Genomic DNA, 6,708 nt, shown 5'->3' on the forward strand with positions numbered 1-6,708 from the left:
TCACCTACAACCATTGAGGAAGAAGGAACAGCAAAGTGTGTACTGACTGCTTCGTGCATGTCAGAGACTTCACCTACAATACTCGCTCTTCAAAGCCTTGCAAGACAAGTAACAATTGGCCCCATCTTACAGATGGGCAAGCTGAGGCTTTGATGTCCTGTGCTTTGTCCAGACTTCCTAGAGCTGGTCATGGGCAGAGCCAGGGTTTGCACAAGTGCTGACTTCAGGGTCCATGCCTTCAGCCTCCAAGGCCCTTTGCCTTTCATCACCTGCTCTGCTTGGGCTCTGCCCTCCGGACCTTCCTCCTTGGCTAGGAGGAATAGGAGCTCTCAAGCAGGGGTTGTATCTTTGACTTTCCTGTTCCTCTCTGATAGACAGGGCCTAGAGACAGTCGTAACTGCCTTTCGGTGTCTGCTGTGAGTCCAGGATGGGGTTGATGACTCGATAGGGGATGCACCTCACCCAGCCCAAGGAGAGTCTCATGAGACAGCTGCTTTCTCCCCTGTTGTCTATCAGGGACCCTGTGTCTCTGGAGCTGCGGGAGTTCTGATGTGCTTTTTTTTTTTTCAGATTCAATTCAAGAGCTACTGAGAGAAGTGTCCCAGGGCCAAGACGCGACTCCTCACCATTCTCAAACACTGCTGCAGCACCCCAGACAACCCCAGGAAGGTCCAGAAATGTTTCCTAGGCACCTGGCACATGCCTGGCACCCAGAGAGAGATTAGTGAAACAGTTCCTGTAGGTACTCATGTGCTGAAGGGGCCCCCAGGGAAGACAGACTCTGTGTGGGAGGCATTGGATCCACTGGAGCAATCAGCAATGGGAATTCAGCTATGAGTAGTTCAAGTGGGTGAGAGGCATGACGGGTACTGGCTTTGATTCCATTCTTTGGGCCCTCAACTAAGCACTTGGCACACACCCTCATACTCAGTCTCACTGGCATCAGTTATCCCCATTTCATGGCTGAGGTAGTAGAGGCAAACCCCAGACTTACAGTAAGAGTGAGACTTCCTGTTGTAGGATGCTAGGACTGGGACAGCCTCAGCTACTAGTCCGTGCAGCCATGGGCTCACTGGGATATGCCTGGGTGCCCAGCGAACTGGCCTCATGTGTGGGCCTCTACGCTTGGATGATGTATAGAGCTGGGGCAAGGGCCTGCTCTCCCCTGACTCTCCCTGGGCCATTAGCTAACCGCTGAACAAACCCAATGCTTAACAGTTGTGCTGATCTGGATGCCTGTGGCACACGGAGCTTCCCATCTGGCCAGAGCAGAAAGCAATGGAGGAAACCGTGGACAGGGCTTCTTAGGCCCAGTGCTGGGTGAGGCTGCGCTTCAGGAGGGCTTGGTTGCTTAGGGTGTCTGCTGCGGGCCTTGGCCCTGATTCCTGGAATGTGGGTATGGAAGAGCTGCTTCCTCATCTCCCATTAGGACTGACCTGCATCCTCTTGTTACCACTCCGCCACACCCCCACCTTCTAGAAGCCTCTGTCAGCATTATTTATGCCATTTGGAAGAGGCTCCAGGCCACAGTCTTTGGGGGGGGGGGTTCCCTGAGAACTTGCTCAGTCCACTCTCCAGAAGGATGTAAGTCATGAGCTGGGCCGGGAAGAGACTTGCCTATGCAGATGTGAACTCAGTGAAGGGTGGCCACGGAGAGGAAACAAGAAGCTTTCTGTTTCTATTTTTAAACAAAATGAGTCCAAGAGATACCAAAAGTACGGCTATGGGCTGTAAATAAACAGATGAGACCAAAGTCGTCCTGGCTCCTCTCTTCACCCATCTTGCACCCCTAAACCCCCCTTTACCCTTTCAAGGCCTTTGTCCCATGGAGGAAAGAAGGAATGTGTCCGAACATCTCTGAGGGTTGTGTGGTTCCATTTTGCTGGAAGATAATTTGTTGCTGAGAGTTTTACTTTCTAATCTCTTTCTGGGGCTGCAGAGGAACACCAGAGCAGTGACAAATGCTATTTTTACCCCCACAGCAGACCCTCATACTGCGCAGAGACAAAGCAGCCATGCTTAGATGGGCTAGGCACACATATTTGGAGGACAGGACAATCTGGGTGCACGAGGTTCTCCCCAGCGTTATGCCATGCATTACCCATTTGTGAGGCAGCTAAATGGCTAAAAGCTCATGTGCAGAGCTGGCCTGGTTGTTCTTACATTCCTCTTTAGTAGGCCTCAGAGCTACCAATTTTATTTTTTATTTATGGTCTTTAGGGATCCCTGACAGTCTGGAGCTGTTGGCCTCCTGACAGGCCCAGTTCTTTGGGTCAGAGCTGCTGTCTTCCATGTACCCTTCCTCGTAGTGCCTGTCTCAGCAGTGTGCACCTGAACCAGTGCCTTGCTCTCTCACACGTCCTGACAATCCTCACATACCTCTGGCAATCATTTCTATGGAAAGACGCTTGGTGAACACACATGAAGCAAGTTTGTCAGTATGGAATATAGTGACCACTAGGGTAGGAAAGCTCTCTTGGGAACATGCTGAGTGCTCAGTCATGCTCACTCCAGTGTTGCTTCTAAGAGGAAAGTGACAAGCACTGGAGACAACAGGGCTCCTTGGTAGGGAGATGAGTAAACTGAGGCACATGGGAATACAAAATGAGACAGTGAGCAGCTACCTTAAAGAGTAAGGTAGAGACAAGTGCCTAGCGGGATGACCAGGAAAGTTAGATGGTGTGCTGTCGTGTGTAAGAGCAGAAGGAAGGCATTTGTACATGTAATACACATAGGTTGGGGAGAGCTGGGAGTAGACATAGGAAACAATGCTAGTGATTTCTGAGGGTGGGCTCAGAGTTGGCAGTGAGAACTTGTGCGTTACTTGATTTTTGCCAGTTTAAAAAATCATGATGGTATTGCTATGTGTGTGTGTGTGTGTGTGTGTGAGAGAGAGAGAGAGAGAGAGAGAGAGAGAGAGAGAGAGAGAGAATACTAGCTAAAAGAACAGCTATCTTTAGAAAGCACTGAGAAAAGTCGAGTCTAAGAATTCCCATCCCTGGCAGGGCAAAGCAGGGTGCAGAGAAAGGGAGATGAGGCCAGCTTCAGGCACGTGTTTCCCCCTGCAAGTAGTTCTTGGCTCTGCCTGGGGCTCACTGTTGGCCAAACCAAACAAACTCCCAGCTCTCTCAGGAGATGGAGACTAGACCGAACAAATTCTGAATCACAGCCTTGGAGAGACTGGACATTCCCTGGCCGCTGGCACAGCTGCCACCAGCCTTGCTCTGGAGGACAGCCACATACCCCTCACACCACACTGAGCACATAATTCATGACTCTATAGCTGTAGACGAATCAGGCAAATAAAAAACCACCAACGGTTCACCTCTGCCCACTGCATGAAGTCACCTTTTATTTTAGATTAGCATTCGAGATGTTTATGATTTGGCCTCACAGACCCTTCTCCATCTTTTTTTTTTTTTATTTACTTTTAGCTTGATTGTAGCCCTCCTCCTTCCTCTCCTCCCAGTCCCATCCTCATACCCTTCCCGATCCATCCCCTTATCTTCAGAGAAGGGGATGCCCTCACCCTGGGACCAAACCACCCTGACACCTCAAGTCATGGCAGGAATAGGTGCATCCTCTCCCACTGAGGCTAGAAAATGCAACATAGCTAGGGAAAAGGGATCCACAGGCAGGCAACAGAGTCAGAGACAGCCCCCACTCTAATTGTTAGGAGACCCACATAATGACCAAGCTGCACATCTGCTACATATGTGTAGGGGCCTCGGTCCAGCCCATGCACGCCCTCTGGTTGGTGGTTCAGTCTCTGTGAGGCCCCAGGGCCCAGGTTAGTTGACTCTGTAGGTCTTCTTGTGGTGTCCTTGCTCCCTCTGGTTCCCTTAACCCTACCCCCACTCTTCCACAAGACACCCCAAGAAGCTCCACCTATTATTTGACTGTGGGTCTCTGCATCTGTTTCCATCAGCTGCTGGATAAAGCCTCTCACAGTTATGCTAGGCTCCTGCCTCCAAGCATTGCAAGCATCCTTAGTAGTGTCAGGGGTTGGCTCTCTCTCATGGAGTGGCTCTCCAGTTGGGCCAGTCATTGGTTGGCCCTTCCCTCAACCTCTGCTCCATCTTTATCCCTGCGCTACTTGTAGGCAGGACATATGTTGGGCTGAAGGTTTTGTGGGTGGGTTGGTGTCCATGTTCCTTCCATGGAAGTCCTGCCTGGCTACAGGAGTTGGGTCTCTTTAGACTCCATGTCCCCCACTGGTAGAAGTGTCAGCTAGGGTCACCAGCATAGCTTCCCAGAAGCCTCCCCTTCCCAGAGATGGCCCCCCCACTGTTTCCATTCTCTCTCCCAGCCTTCCCTCCTCCCCACTCGTGATCCCCTCATTGTGTTACTTATCCATCCAGTTCCTTTCCTCCCTCCTCCTACTTCAGATGCTTGAATCTCACTCAGAAGGGGATCCATTTCCATCTTGCATATACAAGCACATACATGTTTTTTGGAATCATGGTTGGAATCTGGTTGGAATCCTGACTGCCATATACCCCCATGTGACCCCAGTCAAGTCACTTGACCCTTCTGCATCTCATTTCCTGGTCTGGAAAATGGAGGCTACAGTAAGAGCATCCATTCAGGACTGATGTGGAGTCATTGGAGTTGATGCCTGTGTGAGCAGAAGGGGGCTGGATCACAGCAGGGGCTGCTGCAATGTGGCTGTCCATCCTCCATGTTTCTTCAGGCTTTCCCTAACCACCCCAGGCACCAGGGTCCTTGGATTTCTTGGGTGGGAAATTGGGCAAAATGTAGATACTGTGACTTAGTGAGGTCACTGAAGCCTGCAGTGGAGCACAGGAGCCTGTTCCCAGTGACACAGATAGTGAGGGCCACCCAGGGAGTGCTGACCCCACCCACACCGGGTTTCAGTCTTTGCAGGCATGTTATCATACCAGTTTATGTGGTGTTGGGGACTGTGCCCAGCTCTTTGTGCATGCTAGGCCGGTATTCTACCAACTGAGCTACACCCTCGGAGCACTCCGGTTCCTCATGGAACTTAGAAGGTCACCTGGCTTTCCCTTTGAACTGTGCCCCCCATGCACCAGCCTCCCAGTGCCTGTACCAACCTGCCAGGAATTGGGCTTCCCCAGCCACCTGCTGCCCTGGCCACTTGTGGGACTGCGGTTGTGCTCAGGGAAAAAAAGCTGTGGTGCAGCTGGTACCACAGTGGCCATACTGACCATAGGTCTCCAGCAAAGGGATCAGCTTCCCCCAGGCCTGTCTTCCAATAAAGCAGCCCACTGGGGTTCTCTTGGAAGGAAGCTAAGAAGTTTTCCTCAACTGCACCACCTGGGGGATACTTTAGAGCTTTACACAGTCACCTCAGATTGGATTGGGAGCACCATGCAGGCTCAAGGCAACAGGCCAAGCTCTCTGGGGGATTTACGTGACAGACTTGGTAATGAATCAACATGCTAGCTATAGCCAGGGAGCTATAGTTTGGATGTTGTTGCCAGTCCACACCTGCCAAAAGTTCTTGCTTTAGAAGACTGGTTCTTGTGTGGTGTAATAGCAACTTTAAGAAGTAAAGTCTAGTGAAAGAACATCAAATTAAGGGACCTTGAGGGAGATCATGTGTTCCTTTTCTTTTTTAAAAATTGTTTTCGAGACAGGGTTTCTCTTTGTAGCCTTGGCTGTCCTTAGACTTGCTTGGTAGACCAGGCTGGCCTTGAACTCACAGAGATCCAACTGTCTTTGCCTGCCCAAGTGCTGGGATTACAGGTGTGAGCCACTGCACCGGCTCAAGGTGTTTCTTGTGTGACACTGGTTAGTTCTCACAAAGGTTAGCATAAGAGCCTCAGCCTGGCTTTTTACCCCAACCAACGCACTGAGCCCCCACTCTGTGCCACCCTCAGCAGATGTCAGATACAGCCATCTGATCTAGAACCTAGAACCTTCTAAATGGTGAGCCGTATGCACTCTTCTCTTCCTCAGTCGTTTTGGTTATCTCATGGTAATAAGGGAAGTTCCCTAAAACAGGGGGCTGGGGCTCTGTGTGTGTATGTAGGCCATAGGACAGCATCGAGTTCTTTCTTTGGGAGCAGTCTATCTTGTTTCGGAGACAGGGTATTTTATTGGTCAGCAAGGCTAAGCTGGCGAGGCAGGAAGCCCTGGGGATTCATCTCTGTCTGTTTGTCTGAGATTACTACCACGTCGGCTATTCACTTGGGCTCTGGGGATTAAATTCAGGGTCCCTGTATTTGTGCGCCAAGCACAAATTTACTGAGTGAGCCATCTCCTCAGGCCCTGGCCTGGGGCCTTTGAGGACATAGTGCTTTCCCCTAACACAACCAACCTCGTAGCCCTCCCTACTCACTGTTGTCTACAGGTGCAGCAAACGCAGTTCTTAGACCTACAGCAGAGCAAGTCAGGAGATGCCGATGCTGCCCAGTATCCTTGGGAGGTGGGAGGACATCTTTGCTGCAAAGGTATCGGGAGAGGATGTTGTCCTTCCTGGAAAGGCCCTGTGAGCTCGGAGGACTTGAGTTTCAAGACAGATTCTTCAAAGAGCAAACACTCATTTCTTCCAGGTCCTTCGGGTGTTAACACAGACCTGCTCTATGAATCAGGCCTCATGCTGGACTCGGCCCTGCAGCCAGCTTTCCAAAGCACTTTGGGGGACCCTGCGGGCAGTGCACAAGGCACCTCAAAGGCAGAACTATTCCATTTTGTTATTTTAAAAAATTCCTGAGGGTGTAA

Source organism: Psammomys obesus, unplaced genomic scaffold (genome assembly GCF_907164565.1).
Source record: "Psammomys obesus unplaced genomic scaffold, mPsaObe1.curated_primary_1811, whole genome shotgun sequence".
In the NCBI taxonomy this organism is placed as follows: domain Eukaryota; kingdom Metazoa; phylum Chordata; class Mammalia; order Rodentia; family Muridae; genus Psammomys; species Psammomys obesus.